The following is a 21,483-nucleotide window of genomic DNA, read 5'->3' as shown; positions in this document are numbered from 1 at the left end:
AGGACGTTGTCTGGGGCTACAGAAGATATAAATGAGGTGTTAAGTTGAGCAAAGTGTTGACAGCTGGGATTTAATCCTGACAAGTGTGATGTGGTGCCTTTTAGGAAGTCAAACAGAGGTAACACATATACAGTAAATTGTCGGGTGCTAAGCAGAGTAACCTTAGAGTTCAAATTCATAGTTCCCTGAAAGTGGCAACACTGGTCAATTGGGTGGTACAAAGGCATATGACAGCTCTTTGTACAGTAGAAATAAGGAATTGCAGATGCTGGTTTACAAAAGAAGTCACAGAATGCAAAGTTTCAGGCCAGTTACCCAACCCAAAAAAGTCTCCTATCCCAACTATCTCAACTCCAGACTATTGCAACGTCTAAGAAACAGTTATACAGGTACATGGATATGACAGGTTTAGAGAGACGTGGGCAGGTGGGACTAGTGTAAATGGGACATGTTGGCCGGTGTACACTGTATGACTCCATGACTCTATCCATGTTCTCCTGAGATACTGCCTACCCCACTGAGCTACCCCAGCACTCTGTGTCTCTCAAAGCCTATGGCATTCTTGTCTACGGCATATTCTAGAATACGGCATAGAATATAAAACTTGGTGCGTGATGTTGCCACTTGACAATACACTGGCAAAGCTGCACTCAGAGTATTTTGGGCAGTCCTGGTGACCGACCGTTCTATAGGGAGGACATGGTTGTACTCGAGAGGGTGCAGAGGAGATTAGATATTATGGGTTTGTTTTCTCTGGAACCAAGGAGGCTGAGGGGTGTTCTGATGTTTAGTTTTGTTTATTATTGTCACGTGTACCGAGGTACAGTGAAAAGCTTTTTTTTGTTCCGTGCTACTCAGCCAAAGAAAAGACTATACATTATTACAAACAAGCTGTCCATGGTGTACAGATAAGGGAATATAAAATCAAAAGAGGCATAGATAGGATGGATAGAATGTTTATAGTGCGAGGAAGGAGATTTAAAGGGCATTTGTGGGGAAAGCTTTTTGCACAGAGTGGTTAATATGTGGAACTCACTGCCTGAGGAGGTGGTGGAGTCAGATATTGTCATGACATTTAAAACATTTAGACAGCCATTTGCATTGTCAAGGCCCATAGGGATACAGTTCTAGGACAGGCAATGTGATTAGAGTACATGGACAAAAAGGCCAGAGTGGATGTGGTGGGCTGAAGGACCTGTTTATGCGCTGTATAACAGTATTAGTTTAGTTTACTGTCACGTGTACTGAGGTACAGTGAAAAGCTTTTGTTACGTGCTAACCAGTCAACAGAAAGACAATACATGATTACAATCAAGCCATCCACAATGTCTCTATAACTAATGCAGTTTTTTAATAACTTCTTTGTGAAAAGACTTTGCCTTGCGTTTGTAAAGTGAGGAGACTGATCACAATTCAGATTCAAAGCACTTTTTAGTGGGCAGATTGAGCCTACCGACCAAACCTACAATCAACCAGGCAGGAAAACAAAGCTGAAGTGATGTTACTTTTAAGAGCAACTTCCAAAATATAATGTTAGTTCAGCTTTGTTTCCTTGCCTCAGGGTAGATTGGGTCCGACTTCTAGAGCTGATGATCTGGTCTCATCTCTGCTGCAGCAAGGCCTTACTATTCCTTTGTTCTTCAGTTCTGTTGAAATTAGGCCATGACCGAACTTCTCGCTGGCTTCCTGAAACGAGACAGAAATGTATTTCAGTTGATATTTCCTCAACCAGTCAATGCAGGATCCCTATTGTTCAAACTTGTTTAACTTGAGATTCTTAAATTCTCGTATCCTGAGAGGACTCAATCAACTTTTCCTTCTTTCAATAGCTTACCAGCTTTTCACTCTTGGCTTAATTTATGTTTCATTTGTTCACAACATCTTTAAGAACAAACAAACACCGATTTCCTTCTCTTTTGCCGTTGACTTTTTGTGTGATATGTCCATGACAGATTATTGAGAATGGGACTCAACACCGACATTCAATGATTGAATTTTGTTGGTTCAGACAAAGTTTCTTTGCCTTCTGCTAATTAACTGACAGAAACCCTTTCTGTGTTCACACAGTTAGAACCAAAGCAAGTGCAAGCCCAGAAACAACAGGAGAGCCATTGATACACAGAACAACCCCCGGAAAATACCGTTTCAACTTCTTGGAAGTTACTGAACTATCAACATCAAGCTCACTGGGAAACAAAAAGAGGTCAAACATACTCCCCAGCAATCTCTGTCTAGACGTTCTTTATCAGGCTGCTTCATGTCGAGTCCCTAAAATTAATATGAAGTATATGCACTCATTCTTTTTTTCATAGATCACCTGGCAAGATGCCTGTAATGCAGCAGTGTTTAAGGCAGAAACAGGATGGAATAGTCTGCCATGGGAGAGTTTCAATCAACCTCCGCACACAGACATTGTCTAAAAGCAGTCTGCTGTTATCAAAATATTGGAGGTGTTCGCTTGGATTTAATAACCTAGCATTATTTACTTCCTGTTGGAAGTTCCAGATGGATTTTTATTGTGTATTCAATTAACCATGTATGTTGGAGATGCAGTACAAACTAATCAAAGGGATTTGGAGGTTCATCAAAGACATTGGGTCACTTTAGTACGTAGTTCATGATGAGGGCTGAATCCAGCCTTGTTTCCAGTATAGTTTACAAAATATAAATATAAACTGATGGAAAATGCAGGAGGTTAAGCAGCATCTGTGCATCAAGAGCGGGGCAGCATGGTGGCGCAGTGGTAGAGACGTGGGTTCGATCCGGACTACGGGTGCTGTCTGTGCAGAGTTTGTACGTTCTCCTCGTGACAGCATGGGTTTACTCCGGGAGTGCTGGTTTCCTCCCACATTCCAAAGATGTGCAGGTTTGTAGGTTCATTGGCTTTGTTAAAATTATAAATTGTCCCTAGAGTGTAGGGTAGTGCTACTGTACGGGGTGATCACTGGTCAGCGTGGACTCGGTGGACCGTAGGGCTTGTTTCTGCACTGCATCTCCAAACTAAACTACACCAAATGGAAGGGTGTACTTCCAAAGGGTGAAAAGAATCACCTAAGATTTTGCGTGCAAAATATGGAAAAGTTGGTGCTTAATCAGGCAAAAGCGTATCTATAGTGTGTCTCTTTCTTCATCTCTGTCAGTTTCTCACAGCATGTCATAAAGCCATGAAGTCATACAGCACGGAAACAGGCCCTTTGGCCCACTTGCCCATGCCGAGCAAGATGCTGCATCTACACTAGTCCCACCTGCCTGTGGTTGGTTCATAAATCTTTCCAATCCATGAACCTGTCCAAATGTTAAAAAAATATATTGTTTATGTAAAACCATTGAGTTTTTACAATTAATGATAATAATCAGATCTGAGAGTGAGATTAGTTTTTAGTTTAGTTTAGAGATACAGCGCGGAAACAGGGCCTTCGGCCCACCGGGTCCACGCCGACCAGCGATCCGCGCACATTAACACTATCCTACACCCCTAGGGACAATTCTTTTTACATTTACGAAGCCAATTAACCTACAAAGCTGCATGTCTTTTCAAAGCTGAAACCGAAGATCACAGAGAAAACCTACGCAGGTCACGGGGAGAACTCGCAAACTCCGTACAGACAGCAGCAGTAGTCAGGATCGAACCTGGGTCTCCGGCGCTGCATTCGCTGTAAGGCAGCAACTCTACCGCTGCGCCACTGTGACTGTCCAGTGAGATGTCCAGTGAAATGACTGAAAAGGTTTGAGCATTCAGGGTACACTTGCAAACACGTGTTTAACGGTTCAATGGTACTTTATTGTCACATGTACTTAGGTACAGTGAAATTTCTTATTTGCAAACAGTTCAGTAAAAACCCTTCTATACATTGACCCAATCATAACAAGGTACAAGAGTGTAGGAATAGTACATTACACTGAGCAAGCAGAAGCCTCCACGTGGCGCATCCCGGGCAATGCTGACGACAGAAACTGTGCCACAGTGACTGACTGAAGTAGCCAATTCTGCAACCACCGGCCGTCAACCATCACTGACCGCCCGGAAAGACGTGATATAGAAGATGGCCGGACACGAGGAAGAAGTGTATGAGAGTCACCATGTTTCCGCCACTTTCTTATATCCTCCAAGTCCAAAGTTGTTCAAAATGTTAGAGTATTAACTTGGCCAGAAAGGCCCATTGTCCTGGTGGCGGTACTGGGTTGGTTGTAGTGGTCGGCCTGGCCAGACAATATTGTCGATGTCCTCCACTGCTGCTCCGCCGTTCCGTGCCACTGCAGGCTGCGGCCGATCCACTCGCGCGGCCTCTTAGATACTCAAATCAAACAAAATATGACACACGCTTCCTGCCAGTATCTCTTCCCATTTTACACTTGTCTCATTTGTAAGGTAGCCATACGCACCAAAATAGAACAATTAAATTCTTACTTGCAGTAGCATTACAGAGGTCTGTACTTGACAGAACAAAACAAAAGTTCAATAAATGAATAACCTGATATTAGTGCAAAACAAAACAAAAGCCCAAAGTCCGTAATGCAGCCAAGACTGTTCATAGTTCAGTTTAGTTGGTGTTTATATTGTTCAATAGCCTGATGGTTGCTGGGAAGAACCTGCTCCTGAACCTGGAGGTCCTCGTTTTCAGACTTCTGTACCACATTTCCAATGGCAGAAGTGAAATGAGAGCTTGGTCGGTGTGGTGTGAGTCCTTGGATGATGTTGGCTGCCTTTTTGAGGCAGTGCTTCCTATAGATCCCTTCGAAGGTGGAGAAAGTCTGTACCTGTGAAAGACCAGGCAGTGTTCACCACTTATTGCAATCTCCTTTGTTGTTGGGCTTTTGAGTTTAGGCAGTCGGGAAAATAACATAAGGAATAATAAACATATGCAACAATAATGCACCACTTTCATAACAGTGGTTATGGACCTTCCAGAAACCGGCCTCAAGCATTTAAATCAGCATGTAGCAGTATCTTGATTAGTACATGTGTCAGAGGTTATGGGGAGAAGGCAGGAGAATGGGGTTAGGAGGAAGAGATAGATCAGCCAGGATTGAATGGTGGAGGAGACTTGATGGGCTGAATGGCCTAACTCTGCTCTTATCACTTATGACCTTATGATCCTTTGGGCAGAACACTTCATCCTTCTAAGACTTGGGATAGATCATTTCAGCCACCTCTGTGGTCTTATCTGTGGCACTTATCAGAGAAAGGGACATATGAGTTACTTTAGGGGGGATTTTTCCGCTCGGTCTGCCATATTAAATGTGACTGTCAATTCTGGACATTTAGTTTAATTCATTCTATAGTATCAGTGCTGCCTCTGTCGATTCTCATGGCTTATCCTGGCCTGGTGTCATCTGCATTGCGTTTCTGAATCAGATGATAGATTACAAGATGTGGTCCACCCATCCTGACACCTCCACTCAATCCGTCTAGGCCTTAGTGATTTCCTGGTTGCCAAACACCTTAACACTCCCTCCCATTCCCACAATGATCTTTCTGCCCTGGGCCCCCTCCACCGTCAGTGAGACCCAATGCAAATTGGAAGAACAGCACCTCATATTTCACCTGGGCAGCTACAACCTAGCGGCATGAATATTGACTTCTCCAACTTCAAGTAACCCTTGCTTTCGCTCTCTCTCCATCCCTCCCCATCCTAGTTCTCCGACTAGTTTCACAGTCCTCCTGATTCAATTTACTGATTGTAGTCCTCCTTGTCACCTTCCCCTCAGCTAACAGTGATTCATTCTACATTTTCCTTCACCTTTGACCCTTGTTTTCACACCTTACCTTTCCATATCTCTAAGTCTCCCTCTCCCCGACCCTTAGTCTGAAGAGGTGCCTCAACCCAAAATGTCACCCATTCCTTCTCTGCTGCCTGTCCCGCTGAGTTACTCCAGCATTTTGTGTCTATCCTCTAACAAGCCCCCTGGTCGTTGGTTAGTGTTACCAACCCTTCTGCTAATTTCTTATCCAGACACAAGATTTACATGGAATTCTCATGGCTTGGAGCTTAATTAATAGCCTTTCATGTGGAATTTTAGCAAACTACTTCTCAAAGTGTAAATAGATATTTTGGTTAGTGACTTCATCAAAGCTAATTTTCTTTGCGGTATCTGGAGCAAGTGCTGATGTCACTTTGGTGCTCAGCCACACAGGGTGCGCGCCATTTTACATTTTTTTCCTTTCTCTCTTGAAGATAAACTTACAAAGCTACAAAATCAAAATTAAAAGATTTTTAAAAAATCACTTGAAAGGAATATCGATTGACAGCAAATAGCAGCTGCTAACAAGTCGATGATGGAACCAGCAATGATTATATTACCAAGTAGTGTTAACATTTCACAGATCAAGGCCTTGATAGTTCATCACTTACATTTCTTTGCCAGCACCATCCAGGAATCTCTGTGTAAAAAACTTGCCATGAACACCTCCTTGTCAATCTCTTGATAACAAAACAGACATGAATGATTAGCGGACAATGAATGCTCACTAAAGTAATAGGATACCTGGACAGGGCATCGAAGGACGAGATGCCGAAGTGAAGAAGTGGAAGCCAAGATACCCAACGGAAACTACGCCGAAAAGCCAAGTAGCTGAACGGAAACAACGCGTCCGTTCGGTTATTTGGCTTTTCGCCATTGTGTCCGTTCGGTTATTTGGCTTTTCGGTGTCGTGCCCGTTCGGTTATTTGTTTTTTTGCCATCATTTCCGTTCAGTATCTTGGCATCCACTTCTTTGCTTCGGCGTCTTGTCCTTCGAAGCCCCGTCTGCACACAAGTAATAGTGTTTTATGCTGATTGTTGTCAATGTTTTTGTGATTTGTGAAAACAGTGCACGGGAAAAAATTCTGAATTGCTGTGTGGTTTTTCCTCAAAAAAGTTATGATACCCTGCTGAAGGAAATTGTTTGGGCTGCAATGAAAATATCGCATTGTAGCCTGTTCCTCATTTATCAATGATGGGGTTAATCTGGGTTGAACCTGGTGGTGTGTGGGACTAATCAGAGTACCAGAGTAAGAGCAGAGCATTGTAAAACCAAGAATGGTTGAGAAATAAACTTCAATTATGGCCATTAAGTCATTTGAATTATTTTCACAAGCAACATCAGATACATCCGCAGGTGGCCATTCAAATCACACCTTCCGATCTGCCAAGCCACTGATAATTTCCCTTTGATATTTTGAAGAAAAATAAGCAGAACTACAAAATATGACTCCAAAACTATCAGTAGAAATATAACAGACTCCAATGGATAGAGTCTGATTTGATTTATTAACTGCTCATGAGGATCAAAATTCTTGATATTGGTTAGTCCGCTGTTGGCTTTCTTATTCCACGGGAAGGAAGGAATCCAATTCCCAAATCATGTCCCAAGGCTTTCAAACGAGAGCCAAGTCTGAAGAGAACACTTGATAAAGAATTTTGCTTGTAGTGGTTAGTAGTTACCACCAACATGTGGTTTGAATAGATTACAAGTGGGCAGGAGTCGGATTTTATCTTGCACTAAATGATATACTGGTTATCTTGTATCTTTACAGTGTGGAGAGTTTGGTTGTAATCATCTACAGTCTTTTCAGTGACAGGGTAGTATGCACCAAAAAAATTTTTCACTATATATCGGTACATGTGATAATAATAATTTAAACTAAATTAAAAAGCAAACTATCTTCTCAGCAGAAAACAAGTGCAAGAGATCCTTCAGTTGCTCAGCTTGATGAACTAAATGGTTCCTGATAAGTGGGTTCTACTTGCGAAGTGTTTAATCAAAGGGTATTTCTGTAAAACATGTTGCAGTGCATATATAGGAGTGTACAAATGAGTAGATAACAAATGACTAGCAATGGACTACTTTAACAATTAGCTCCCAAAGCCAGCAAAGTCCGAGCAAGGATAGTCCGAGGGTCACCAATGAGGTAGATAGTAGTTCAGGACTGCTCTCTGATTGTGGTAGGATGGTTCAGTTGCAGCTGGGACGGACGGACACACGCACGCACGCACGCACGCACATATATATATATATATATACACACACACGCACGCACACACACACACACACACACACACACACACACACACACACACACACACACACACACACACATGTATATATATATATATATACACACATATATGCTATATACAGTATCCCTTCTCAGGTAAGGAGATCAAAACTGCATTCATTCCTCCAGGCATTATATTACCAAATATCTGTATAATTGTAATAGTATAGTCTTGCTCCTTTAATCCAAGTGTCTTAAAATGTCCATCAATTGTACAATTTGTTTTCTCAACTGTTGAATTCAGCTATGTGTGTTTGCTCTTTGCACACCAACATTTCCCAATCTACACCACAAAACTGCCTTTCTACGAGTCCCCCAAAAGTAGATAACTTCACATTCATTCACATTATAGTACATCTGGCTTTTATTTTCTCTTCTAACAGTTATACCTTCAAAAAAATCCAGTAGGTCTGTCAAATGTGATTTCTCATTCATAAGTCTATGTTAACTGTATTTCATCCGACTGACATGTTCTATGATTTTTTAAATTACATCCTTTATAATGGACTCCAGTATTTTCATTACTCATAGAATTTGGAAACAGGCCTTTCGGCCTAACTAACCCACATCAGCCAACATGTCCCATCTACACTAGTCCCACCTGCCTGTGTTTGGCCCATATCCCTCTAAACCTGTCCTATCCATGCTAGGTTAACTGGTCTTAGGTTTGTTGTTCATTCTCTCACTCATCTTTAGATAGTGAAGTTGCATATGTCAACCCCAGGAACTGTTCCATAGCTAATAGAATTTTGGAAGATAACAGCCAACATATACATTATCTAGGTAGACACAAAATGTTGGAGTAACTCAGACTGAAGAAGGGTTTTGACCCAAAACGTCACGCATTCCTTCTCTCCAGGGATGTTGCCTGTTCCACTGAGTTACTCTAGCATTTTGTGTCCACCTTCGATTTAAACCAGCATCTGCAGTTGTTACCTGCACATATAGATTCTCTACATGGCTACCTCTTTCAGCACTCTCAGATGTAGATTACCAGTCTATGGGGATTTATTGGCTTTCAATGGTATTCATTTCTCCACCACCATTTGCCTTTAATTCCTCCATTTTACTGGAGTCTTGGAGACCTGGCATTTTTGGGACGTTATTTGCGTTCTCTACCATGAAGAGAGAACCAAAGTATTTATTTAATTACTCTGTCATTTCCCTGTTCCTGACTGTAACGGATCTAAATTTGTCTTCACCCATTTTGTTTATCTTATTACATACTTGTAGTGATAATTCCAGTATTTACCCCTTAGTCTGAATACTTTAAATCCTTTATTTCACCATGGTGACCTTGATTCTCTGTCCTGCCCTAGGAAGTTCTCCCAGTACAATCACGGAGAAAACAAGTGCTCTAACAAAGGAATTAGTATATATATATATGGTTGATACAGTGGGAGGTAACTTACAATGGGCAGTAATTCTAGACCAATAACTACAGTATCACATGCTTATATAGGTGGGGACAATCTTTCCACCCAATTACAATTATACACAGTATAATACATCTTAGCCAATCACAATGGCATCGAACATCACATGTTTTACAAGAATGATGATGTCACAGTAAAAATGCGAAACTTAACTTCAATAATCCACGAGATATCCCCTAATCTCCAGGAGACAGAATACTTAACCCTCATTCCTGGAGTATCCCCAGTTCTGCATATTCTCATTCCTCCCTTTTATCATTCCATGATAACTCCCCATGTTCCTACCTATTTCTATCCTTCCCAGTCGTTCAAACTCTTCCTGCACCCTATCGACATACTCAGTCTTTCTTCATCACATACTTCATCCTGTCTCACCAAAAACATTCTCGGAGCACCTATGCCTTCCAGTGCTGTCTGCATTCTCCCCAATACACATTTTACAACTGCTAATCCTACAAAAATGCAAATAATCGCAATAGCTAGGTACATAGCCATGTTGATTAGCCAGTCTGACCAGCCTCTGAGGCCCTAATTACCCCAGTCACTTGCTTCTTTCATGTTATCCAACTGTTTGCTTTTTAGCACCGCCACTCAATGTTATCATGGCTGATCATCTACAATCAGTACCCCATTCCTGCCTCTAGCGTGTCCAAACTCTTAACAATCCTATACTTTTCAATAAGATTTCCTCTCATCCTTCAAACTCCATAGTATACAAGCCCAGCTCTCCAAAACTGCACACAATACTCCAAGTGTGGTCTCATTAGGGCCCGTTACAACTGCAGAAGGACCTCTTTGCTCCTAAACTCAAATCCTCTCGCAATGAAGGCCAACATGCCATTAGCTTTCTTTACTGCCTGCTGTGCCTGCATGCTTACTTTCAGTGACTGATGTACAAGCACACCCATGTCTCGTTGCACCTCCCCTTTTCCTAATCTGACACCATTCAGATAATAATCTGCCTTCCTGTTCTTGCCACCAAAGTGAATAACCCCACATTTATCTACATTATACTGTATCTGCCTTGTATCTGCCCATTCACCCAACCTATTCAAGTCCCCCTGTTTTCTCATAGCATCCTCCTCACAGTTCACACTGCCACCCAGCTTTGTGTCATCTGCAAATCTGCTAATGTTACTGGTAATCCCTTCATCTATATAGGCACCGGGTCTTTTACTCCCTCCTTTTGACATGCATAATCAAATTTACAAGGAGCATAGTAACAAGGCAATACTCCATAATTATGATTCTCCTTCCTTGCTATCGCCATCACATTGCAGTGCATCTCCATCACATAGGTGATAGATTACATCGGCATACACTGTTTTTCGCAGACCCGATGGCTATCAATGTCCCAAGATGGGCGAACAACAGCGGTATGTCCATCGTGATGTATCCTAGAAAGGCTTTTCTTGAAAGAAAGAAGAGGTTAGCTTTTTATGTCTTAGGCACCATACTGACAATCTTATAGTGGTGATAGTGAACCCACGCGTCCCTCCCCTCCACCTTAGCTGCGGTAGGGGTTGTTAGAAGGACCTTTTAAGGTCCTTCCCACTGAATGTCCAGTCTCTTCCTCAACCAATTCTTGATCATTACATAAGTACCAGGTTTAATTTTAGACGTAGTGGTTAGAGTGTATATCACTCAATGCCCTGGTTAACAATAAGATATAGTTAGTCATTTCCATTGTCATGTGATGAAAGTGAACAGCCTTTGTAATATTCTGGCTCCATGTGGTTCTGTGTGGACGGCCATATACAATCTCTGTTGGACTCAACTGAGCCTTCCCTGCTGGGGTGGTGTGCATCTGGAATAGTGCCACAGGGAGTAGTTTAAGCCAATTGGTCCCTGTTTCAGTCTGTAATTTGGCGAGTTTGTTTTTCAATGTTTGATTGGCTCGTTCAAAGAGTCCAGCAGCCTGTGGCCAATAGGCACAATGTAATTGCTGTTGGGTGCCCATCTGAACGCAAGATTCTTTGGTCCATATACTCCATCCATTTACATCTAGTTGTGCTATTAATTCATCTCTCTTATTACAGATATTTCACACATCTCAGCACCTAGAGGACTATGGAAGTATTCAAGCTCTTCCTGCCCTCTTCAGAGATCAACCTTAAATGCAACTGGAAGCCCTTTAAGAAACTCTAGCACTACGTAACATGCCTGTTAACCCTATAGAGCTTCTAGCATTTAATTTGCTTAGGTCCGTGAACAGCACAACATCATCTAACTATATTCTGCTCATAGTTACCATCTCAGGCTAAATGGTAAGACTGCGGGCATGTGGAGCTCTAAGTGGTGCACATGTACATGGACAAAATTATCATTTCCATATTATTTTTCAAGCAGACAGACATGTTTTTCTCAGCCTCCTCATTATGATTACCGTATCCTCTTCACTAGATGTCAGTGAAAATTCAATCTTAGCATACGAGTAAGTTTATTTCTCTTATAATTGCAGGAAATTGCTTTTGGCTTACAGTACAAAGTGTGTATTTAATTTCTTTTGTGGAACAGCCATCAGGCAATTCTACAGATGTTGGTTGTATGGCATTAAATTCTGTTTGTAATTTTAATCATTATTTCACTTCGATATATCCACGTTAAATTAAAATCAGCATGTCAGCATTATTCATCCTTTCTATGTATATTCAACTTTCTAACTGAATATTGACTTTGATATTAATCATATCTTGCCAGTTTCATGAATAAAGTATAAATCGATTGTCTACTATAGAAATGATGAGTGAATGCCAACTTGCTTCCAACGTTTCCATTCAATCAAAATCCCCTAGTATTAATGAAGTTAGAGCCCCTCAATAGTAATGTTGAATTTGATATCTTAGAGTCATAGAAACTTACAGTGAGGAAACAGGCCCTTCGGCTCAACTTGCCTATACTGGCCATCATGTCCCATCTACACTAGCCCCATCTGCCTGCGTTTGGCCCATATCCCTCTAAACCTATCCTATCCACATATCTGTCTAAAGGTTTCTTAAACATTGCAATGTTTCATGATCATATATGATCAGCCATGAGCATAATGATCAGTCATGATCATATTGAATGGCGGTGCAGGCTCGAAGGGCCGAATGGCCTACTCCTGCACCTATTTTCTATGTTTCTAAGTTTCTATGCAATAGTATCTGCCTCAACTACCTCCTCCAGCAGCTCGTGCCATACACCTACCCCCCTTTGAGTTACCCTTCAGGTTCATATTAAATCTTTCCCCCCTTACCTTAAACCTATGTCTTCTTTCTGTAGAAATTGATAGATAACACTAAATGCTTAAACAGCAGATATTTTATTAGTTCAATGGCAGTGCATACAAAAGTGTGTCAAAATAATTCTAATGAATATTTAGCAAGTAGAAGATTTTACAATAGATGTTCAGTAGATTTTAGATCGGAAATGGCTGCCAAGTATTTCAGAACATCACACAGCAGCAAACGTAATGGACCGACATGTTGGTCGCTGTGGGCAAGTTGGGCTGAAGGTCCTGCTTCCACTCTGTATGACTATGACTCTATGATAGGATGAATCCAGGATTGTCGTAAGCTGTTGATGAAGCTATCTGCTTGAAAGATTATTGGGGACAGTAAGAGGGAGAATCCAGAGACAGGGCAACTGAAAACCCCGTTGACGGTCACTGGTAAAATATGGACAGTCTCACTTTGCGGTGATTGCACGATTAGGGGAAGCTTGTTTGAGAACCTTTTTACCTCCTTTATCATCTCCATTCCACCATGGTCCCCCTGCAATGCAGCAAACACCTGCCAATTTCTAATGCAATATGTTGAGCATCCAACATATTGAGAAGGGTGATCTTCTGCTTTGTAGATGCAGTCCTGCAAGTTGTAGCTCTTTACCGAGTCTTCTCTCCTCTGCAGCTGCAGGTCTGTGAGGATCAGGTTTCTTACTCAGATACACAGACGATAGCGTGGTTGCTGTTGTTCCTGTTTCTGCTGCCACAGATCATCTTGGTCTTCATCTGATATTCAAACATTCACCCACACCGATAGACTGGTCATAGCTAAAAAAATGACAAATCCCACCTACAAACCACAATACTGTCTGAATGTACTGTCACCAAAGCTATTCTTACAAATAGGCAAGAGAAACATGACAAATGGGCATGTTTCTCTATCCGGTGATTTTATCAATTGCTTTTGTGTTCTTAGAAATAGCAATTCAGTTTTTTTTAAATTGCTTTTGTATTCTCACCTTGATTTCACTCGTGAGATGCAAGAAGTGGTGCAGCGGTAGAGTTGCTGCCTCACAGCGCCAGAGACCAGGGTTCGGTCCTAACTAAGGGTGCTGTCTATGCGGAGTTTGCACGTTCTCCCTGTGACCGCATGGATTTTCTCCGGGTGCTCCGGTTCCCTCCCACATCCCAAATACGTGAGTGTTTGTAGGTTAATTGGCTTCAGTGAATTGCTGCTGGTGTATAGGGAGTAGATGAGAAAGTGGGATAACATATAACTGGTGTGAGGGTGATTGACGGTCAGCGTGTACTGAAGGTCCTATTTCCACACTGTATCCCTAAACTAAACTAAGTCTGGGAGATGTATAAACCCACAATTAACGCTATCATTCATTGTTAACATACAATTACAAACACAATTATTCATATTATTACTGCAATTGAGTCATTAACATTGACTATCTAAAAGGGCTGGACACATAAACTAGAATTTCATAGAAAACAGAATATAGGTGCAGGAGTAGGACATTTGGCCCTTCTAGCCAGCACCGCCATTCAATATGATCATGGCTGATCATCCAAAATTAGTACCCCATTCCGGCTTTTTCCCCATATCCCTTGATTCCCTTAGCCCTAAGAGCTAAATCTAACTCTCTCTTGAAAACTACATATTTACATTTATATATGGAAGATGGCGTGGCTAGGTCAATGTCCAACTGCTCACAAAGCCAAAGGTCAACCCTGCACTGTAGAATTCAGCTCTTTGTATTATATCAAAGACATTAGCTGGTTCACTTATCCATATACTTTCTACTGCTGCGGACTAATTAATTACTGCCAACATTTGGAAAATAGCAATAAATTATCAATGGTATTATAGCATGTGTCGCTCACCATTGACTGACTAAGTCGACAGTGGAAATGTGTTGTAGGTTGCAGTAACTCGATGTCAAGTGAAAATCAGTAAGCGATATCTTCAGTGATGGGCATGAGTTTTTTGTTTTTGCTAATACGCCGAGCTCTGGGTTATGTAAGCTCACCATACTTTGGCAGATTTTACTCTGTATACCAGCCCTCCAAAGCCGTCAGCATTTCCAAAGACTTCAGTTTAAAAATCTCTCACAGGCAAACAGCCAAGTGCTGGGAGGTCCCAAAGTAAAGATTATTTACAGAAATGATATACATGTGTCTTCCACATGGCGCGACCACCTTATCTTTAGAAATCCACCCGGAGATGCCTTCATGATATCCTATTAATAAAGTTCAAACCGGGCAGTCTGAAGAAAGGTCTCAACCTGCATCGCCACCTATTCCTTTTCTCCAGGAATGTTGCCTGACCCGTTGAGTTACTCCAGTATTTCGTGTCTATCTTCAGTTTAAACCAGCATCTGCAGTTCCTTCCAACACCAAAAGGATGTTGGATTTAAATATAATATTGACGATTCCCTCATCTCCAAATGAGTCTGCCTATGCACTACAGAAGCAATGGTAAAGACACAGGTATTGGATTGAGTTCCACAATGTGGAATATTTAATTCTCTTGCCTGACCTTGTCCTACTCTTTCTGCCCTTCTGCTGTGTCTCACTGGCTGAAAAATGTCAGAGGAACTGGTGAAAGGTTCAACGTAAACCTATCAAAGGGTCTTTGGCTGGACTTAAAACATATTGTTGAAACTTGAGAGAGATATGTGAGGTGTGCACGCAATGCGTGTAATTGAAAAGGAAGGGAAAACTTCCATTAGCTGAACAGAAGGCTGAACATGAAGGTCTAAATGGTTTACTGCTGAACTGATGTAATGCTCCTGGATAATAGCCCAAATTCAGATGGTATCAGTTTAACCCATTTAATTTGCAGTCAGTGCTTAAAGCTCGACTGCTCTGTATGTGGCTGCCATGTGGCTTGTCTTTTCTCATTTGGTTCTTCATTTTTCTTGGCATGCAGGCTGCCAAGTCGGTAAGGAATCAGCAATGAAGTGCATAAGGTAAGATTTTTGATTCATATAATAAGACTTGACAGCTCCTTATGTCTAATGAAGAACACAAACAAAACAAAAATTCAATGAAAAAAAAAACATTCCGAGCATGTCAAATATCTGACAATTCAATGGCTGAGCACTTCAGAGAAGAACTTCTGTTCAATTCCTGCTGTTGTTTATTCAGGGTGTGCTTCCTTCTGAAGGGGCTAAAGTAAGTTTGCTTTTAAGAGTGCAAGAACAGAGTACAGAACTCACATGACTGCACCGTTACCAGCATGTTGCATGCAAACAGCAGCAATTATTAGTCATGAAAGTTAATTCTGCCTCATGCTATCGTCAAAAGGGAAATTCTCGGGAAATAGCTACATAGCTCGTCGATCAGTTATGTTTTGAATATTTGTCTTAACTTGAATTAGTGCCATCGTACTTGTTGAAGTATAAAACTAATTTACAATTTTGATTAACAAGTAAACTCAGAAACTATAATCAAGGTTCATAAGGGTTTCTTAAACCCCTCAAATTCTTAAGGGGTTGGACAGGCTAGATGCAGGAAGATTGTTCCCGATGTTGGGGAAGTCCAGAACAAGGGGTCAGAGTTTAAGGCTAAAGGGGAAATCTTTTAGGACTGAGATGAGAAAAACATTTTTTACACAGAGAGTGGTGAATCTGTGGAATTCTCTGCCACAGAATGTAGTTGAGGCCAGTTCATTGGCTATATTTAAGAGGGAGTTAGATGTGGCCCTTGTGGCTAAAAAAAAAAGATGGCGGACTGCAAGGGTGGGGCGCCGTTGTGTATGGCTGCTCTGCCTGCAGTCCGTCCTTTCACCCTTTTTTTATTTTTAGTCCTGTTACTACAAAATGTTTGTTGGAGGTCTTCTTTTATGTGGTGGGTGGGGGGAGGGGAAGGGGGAAACTTTTCCTGGTCCCTACCTGGTCGGAGAGGCGGTTTCCCTCCGAGCTGCTTCTTCGCCCCTTCCTCGCGGCCTACCATCAGACTGTTGCAGCGTTTCCTGTCGGGATCGGCCGGGACTACAGCTTCGGCGGCGGTGCAGCGCTGGGACACCAACACGGAGTGGGTGATGCCTTACCGGGTCACCGTGCGGTAAGCTCCGGAGTACTGTGACCGCCGACCAACATCCGAGGAGCTGTGGCTGCGGAGCGTCCAGTCGCAGGCGGCGCTGGATTTAAACACCGCGGAGCCTGGGATTCGAGATCACCAGAGTCGGAGCTCCAACCAGCGCGGTCTGAAGACTTCGGGTGCCGCGGTCTCCGGGGAGGAAGCGGCCGCTCCAGACATTTCCAAGCCGCCGAGGAGTGTTCACCCGATGCCGGCATTCCAGCTTTCTGGCAAGAGGGCCTGAAAACATCGGACTGGCTGCGGAGGCCACAAATAGGCCCCGACCTCGGGTGATCACAGAGGGAGAGGACTGAACTTTCTGATGCCTTTCCCCACAGTGGAAATTTTTTATTCTGTTGTGGGGGGACGTTTGTGTTGAATTATACAATATGTTGTGTCATTTTTCTTAATTTTAATTTTTCTATGGATGTACGGAAGCTTAATTATTTTTATTTTTTTCTATGTAAAGCACTTTGGTCTCAACGCGAGTTGATTTAAACGTGCTATATAAATACATTTACTTTACTTTACTACTAAAGGGATCAGGGGGTATGAAGAGAAGGCAGGTACAGGATACTGAGTTGGATGATCAGCCATGATCATATTGACTGGCGGTGCAGGCTCGAAGGGCCGAATGGCCTACTCCTGTGCCTATTTTCTATGTTTCTATGTTTCTATAATTCAGATAGAGCACCTGCTGGATTTCTAAACACCTTTCACGAACCACAGGGAGAAATAATCACAAAACCACCGCTCCAATGTTTCATAATTCCTATTTGTATGGTTACTTTAGACTTTAAAGATACAACATGGAAATAGGCACTTCAGCCCACTGACTCTGCACCAACCAGCGATCACCCCATACACTAAATCTATCCTACACGTGAGGGGCACTTTACAATTTATAGAGGCCTGAACATTGACATAGAGCATAGAACAGAATAGCACAGGGACTGGCCCTTCAGCCCATCATGCACCGACAATGAAGCCAAACTAAACTAATACCTTGTGCTGCACATGGACTGTATCTCTCTATTCCCTCCCTGGTCCTATATCAAGAACATCTCTCAGGGAAGTTCTGTGTATGAAATGATTGATCTCCAACCATTACCTTTTGATCAAGGATCATTGATCTGAAATATTAGCTGTTATTTTCTCTCCAGATACTACCTGATCTGATGACTATGTCATTACATTTTCTTGTTACTTCAGATTTCCAACATCTGCTGTTTAAATTTTTTTTTTTTTAAATTAAGAATCCATCATCCTCTCTATGTAACTCTCTAAACTCCAATTTTCCTGTCAGCCTAGTTTAGTTTAGTTCCGTTTAGAGATACAACTCAGAAACAGGCCCTTCGGCCTACCGAGTCCGTGCCAACCAACGATCCTGGTACACTAGCACTAGGGACAATTTACAATTCTTACCAAAGCCAATTAACCTGCAACTCTGTGCATCTCTGGAGTGTGGGAGGAAACCGGTGCACCCGGAGAAAACCCACATGGTCTCAGGGAGAACGTACAAACACTGTACCGACAGCACCCGTAGTCAGGATCGAACCCGGGTCTCTGGAACTGTTAGGCAGCAACTCTACCGCTGCACCACTGTGATGCCCCCAAGTGTGAACAACTTCCAGGTTAAGATGTTTATGACATAATTGAATATCTGCAAGACCATTTGGAAATCAATATTGTCTCAGGATTAGGAAATAATTAACATGAAAGGATTAACACTGCCCATGACGAGTACAGTTCTAACAAATTAAACAATTGTACTTTGCAGCCACTTGTTGTTAGACTAATGAGCAGTGAAATGTACCCTTTGCCTAACACCATTTGAAATTATGATGTGATGGCTGCCTATATTTATCTCTTCCAAGAAAATTAAAGGGGAAGTCTCAATCTCGAGTTCTTGGAACAGGTGCAGGAGGCACAATGATATTCAGAATAGACTTGGGGCTGTTCAGAAATTAATGATATGCAAATCGAAACACAATGCAGCGTCTATTTGGCTTCAAAAAATGCCCACTGTTGATTTGAGCAACGATTTCATGTCAGCCGTTGAACCTACAAAATGCTCATTGATTCACAACATGCTTTCTGCCGCTTTGCACATGTTCTTCCCTTGCAGTTTTGCATTACCAGACATATGATTTCAGTGGCATAAAATAAACCCATCAGCTGCGATCATCCCTGTCTGTATCTGTGGTTGGTGTCCCTTGCCTTTGTTTTAAATGTTTTCAAGCATTAGAGCAGGGCGGTTGTAGGTAATGATTAACGGAACTACAATGACTGCATTTGGTTGATGTACTGATCTCATGCACAAGGCTGATAGTCTTACAAAACTGTGTGCTGTATGCTGATAAGTACGTGATAACACTTTCCTGAGCTTGTTTGATCTCTTATACTTATACGTGCAGTCTTGCCAAGAAATTGGCCCCATTTGTGCCTTTTTTTTTTTTAAAGCTGCAGTGAGTTAAATTTGATCATTGGAAAATGGACGAGCACTTCTGAACGTTTGCCTCGAGTGAGTCATAGGTTCATGTTCATAAGTGATAGGATCAGTCTACTCCGCCATTCAATCATGGCTGATCTATCTTTCCCTCTGAACCCCATTCTCCCACCTTCTCCCCATAACCCCTGACATCTGTACTAATCAAGAATCTATCTATCTCTGCCTTAAACATATCTATTGACTTGGCCTGCACAGTTTTCTGTGGGAATGAATTTCACAGATTCGCCTCCCTCTGACTGAAAAAATTCTTCCTCATCGCCTTCCTTAAGGAACGTCTATGTCACATGGCTAATGGGAACATCCATTGCAAAATTGTCTGTCGGGCGGCACAATGGCATAGCTGATGTAACTCTACCTCTTCAAACCTGATCTCCAATTCTGTCAGTGTAGAGTTTGCACATTCTTCCTGTGATGTTGTGGGTTTCCTCCGGGTGCTGTTTCCTCCCACATCCGAAAGATAAGACCTTGGCAGGTTCATTGGCCATTTCAACTGCTGCTAGTTTGTAATTTGTTCATAGAATCTATGGGAAAGTTTATGGGAATGTGAGGAGGATAAAATATAGTAGGTTTAGGATTAGTATAGATGAGTGCATGGTGGTTAATGAGGACTTGGTATAACGCAGAGCCTGCATCTGTGCTATTTGATTCTATAAAGCATCCAGGCCTACCAATAAAAATTGTGGATTAAATGTGTGGCCTGCATTTGAAACTCACAGAAAGGCTAGGAGCTAACCATGCAGCAAGTCAGTAAAAAGATGCAAAGTAACCCTTTCATCAATGTATTGCTTGTTGCATCGTGAGCATCGGTTTTAATTCCTCAGCATTTCTGGGTGTTCAGTAGCTTACAATAACCCTTGTAGATAATTCACTGCCCAGGTTAATGTTGCAGTCTCTGTTCACATGATAAAGCCATGCTCTGCCATAACATGAAGACACTCGCTACACTATACTGGTTGAGGAAGGGGTGGGAGGTGAACTGTGTGGGGTGGCAGGACACGTTGTTCCTCCCGTGCAGCAGGTGGCGCTGCACAGGATAAGGGATATGTTTTGTATATAGTTCTCTCCTGTCTGTGTGTGTGTGTGTAGCCATTTTGAGTAGTCTTGCTGCCAGCATTGGGTAAAGCATTAAGGACTTCTGTTCTAATTTAAAGACTCTCAAATTTTGTGCAGACCTAGAAAACGAACACAAAAGGGTTGTGGGTAAATGGTCAGGCACTTTGCAAATATGGGTCCCTCCTCAATCTTCCCTCACATCCAAGGCAGCTTTCTCTGAAAAAAAGGTCCCGATCGAAGACATCACCCAGTCCTAAGAAGGGTCCCGACCCGAAAAGTCACCTACCAATGTTCTACAGAGATGCTGCCTGACCCGCTGAGTTGCTCCAGCGCTTTGTGTAAACCAGCATCTGCAGTTCCTTATTCCTAAAGCTTTTTCTACAACTGTTCCACAGCTGAACATAGAGAGTTTATATTTAAAGTTCTGACAGCCTTCCCATGCTTCATGGCAGGAACAAAATAACAGCCGTCAATAGAACCAGGCCTGTAAACGTACCTTCAACACGGCATAGATGCTTTTTATGGTTATTTCCCACCTTTTTAACCAGTCACCTGACTGTGTTTTTACAAATAACAATGGCCATTTGATACACCAGAAGAACATGAATTCAAATTTCTAGCTATCTGTGATGTCTCTCACTGAATTGATCATCAAGGTTCACACATGAAGAACTAGCAAATAATTTGTGTAGGGTGGAACTTCGGATGCTGGTTTATATTAAAGGAAGCTAGACACAAAATGCTGGAGTAATTCCGGAGAAAAGGATTAGGTGACATTTCGGGTCGAGACCCTTCTATAGACTGAGAGTCAGGTGTGATGGAAACCAGAGGCATGAAAAGCTACAGAACAAATCAGAGCCAGCACTGATGATGAAGGAAATGTGGCTGTGGATGAGGTGATAATGGAAGGATATGAACAGTGAAACTTGCGAGGGTGGGAGAGGGACGGAGAGACTCATCGGTGCTGACTGATTTATTCTGTACCTTCCCATATCGCTAGGACCATTTGGCACATCATGTCTACTCTGCCATTCAATCATTGTTGATCTATCTTTCCCTCTCAACGCCATTCTCCTGCCCTCTCCCCATAACCACTGACACCCATACTGATTAATATCTATTAACTTGTCCTCCACAACCGGCTGT

At 42.2% G+C, this 21,483-nt stretch overlaps 1 long non-coding RNA gene across 1 annotated transcript; it reads left to right on the top strand.

Moving 5' to 3' along the window:
* Positions 1–9,237: 9,237 nt before the first annotated feature.
* On the top strand, positions 9,238–19,553 carry LOC116980904. Its single transcript, XR_004414092.1, has 3 exons — positions 9,238–9,248; positions 14,185–14,191; positions 19,431–19,553. It is a non-coding gene; the product is annotated as an uncharacterized LOC116980904 (long non-coding RNA).
* Positions 19,554–21,483: the final 1,930 nt, after the last annotated feature.

Source organism: Amblyraja radiata, chromosome 14 (assembly GCF_010909765.2).
Source record: "Amblyraja radiata isolate CabotCenter1 chromosome 14, sAmbRad1.1.pri, whole genome shotgun sequence".
In the NCBI taxonomy this organism is placed as follows: domain Eukaryota; kingdom Metazoa; phylum Chordata; class Chondrichthyes; order Rajiformes; family Rajidae; genus Amblyraja; species Amblyraja radiata.
Note: the sequence above shows the minus strand (reverse complement) of the source record. Positions and strands in the feature narration are given on the sequence as shown.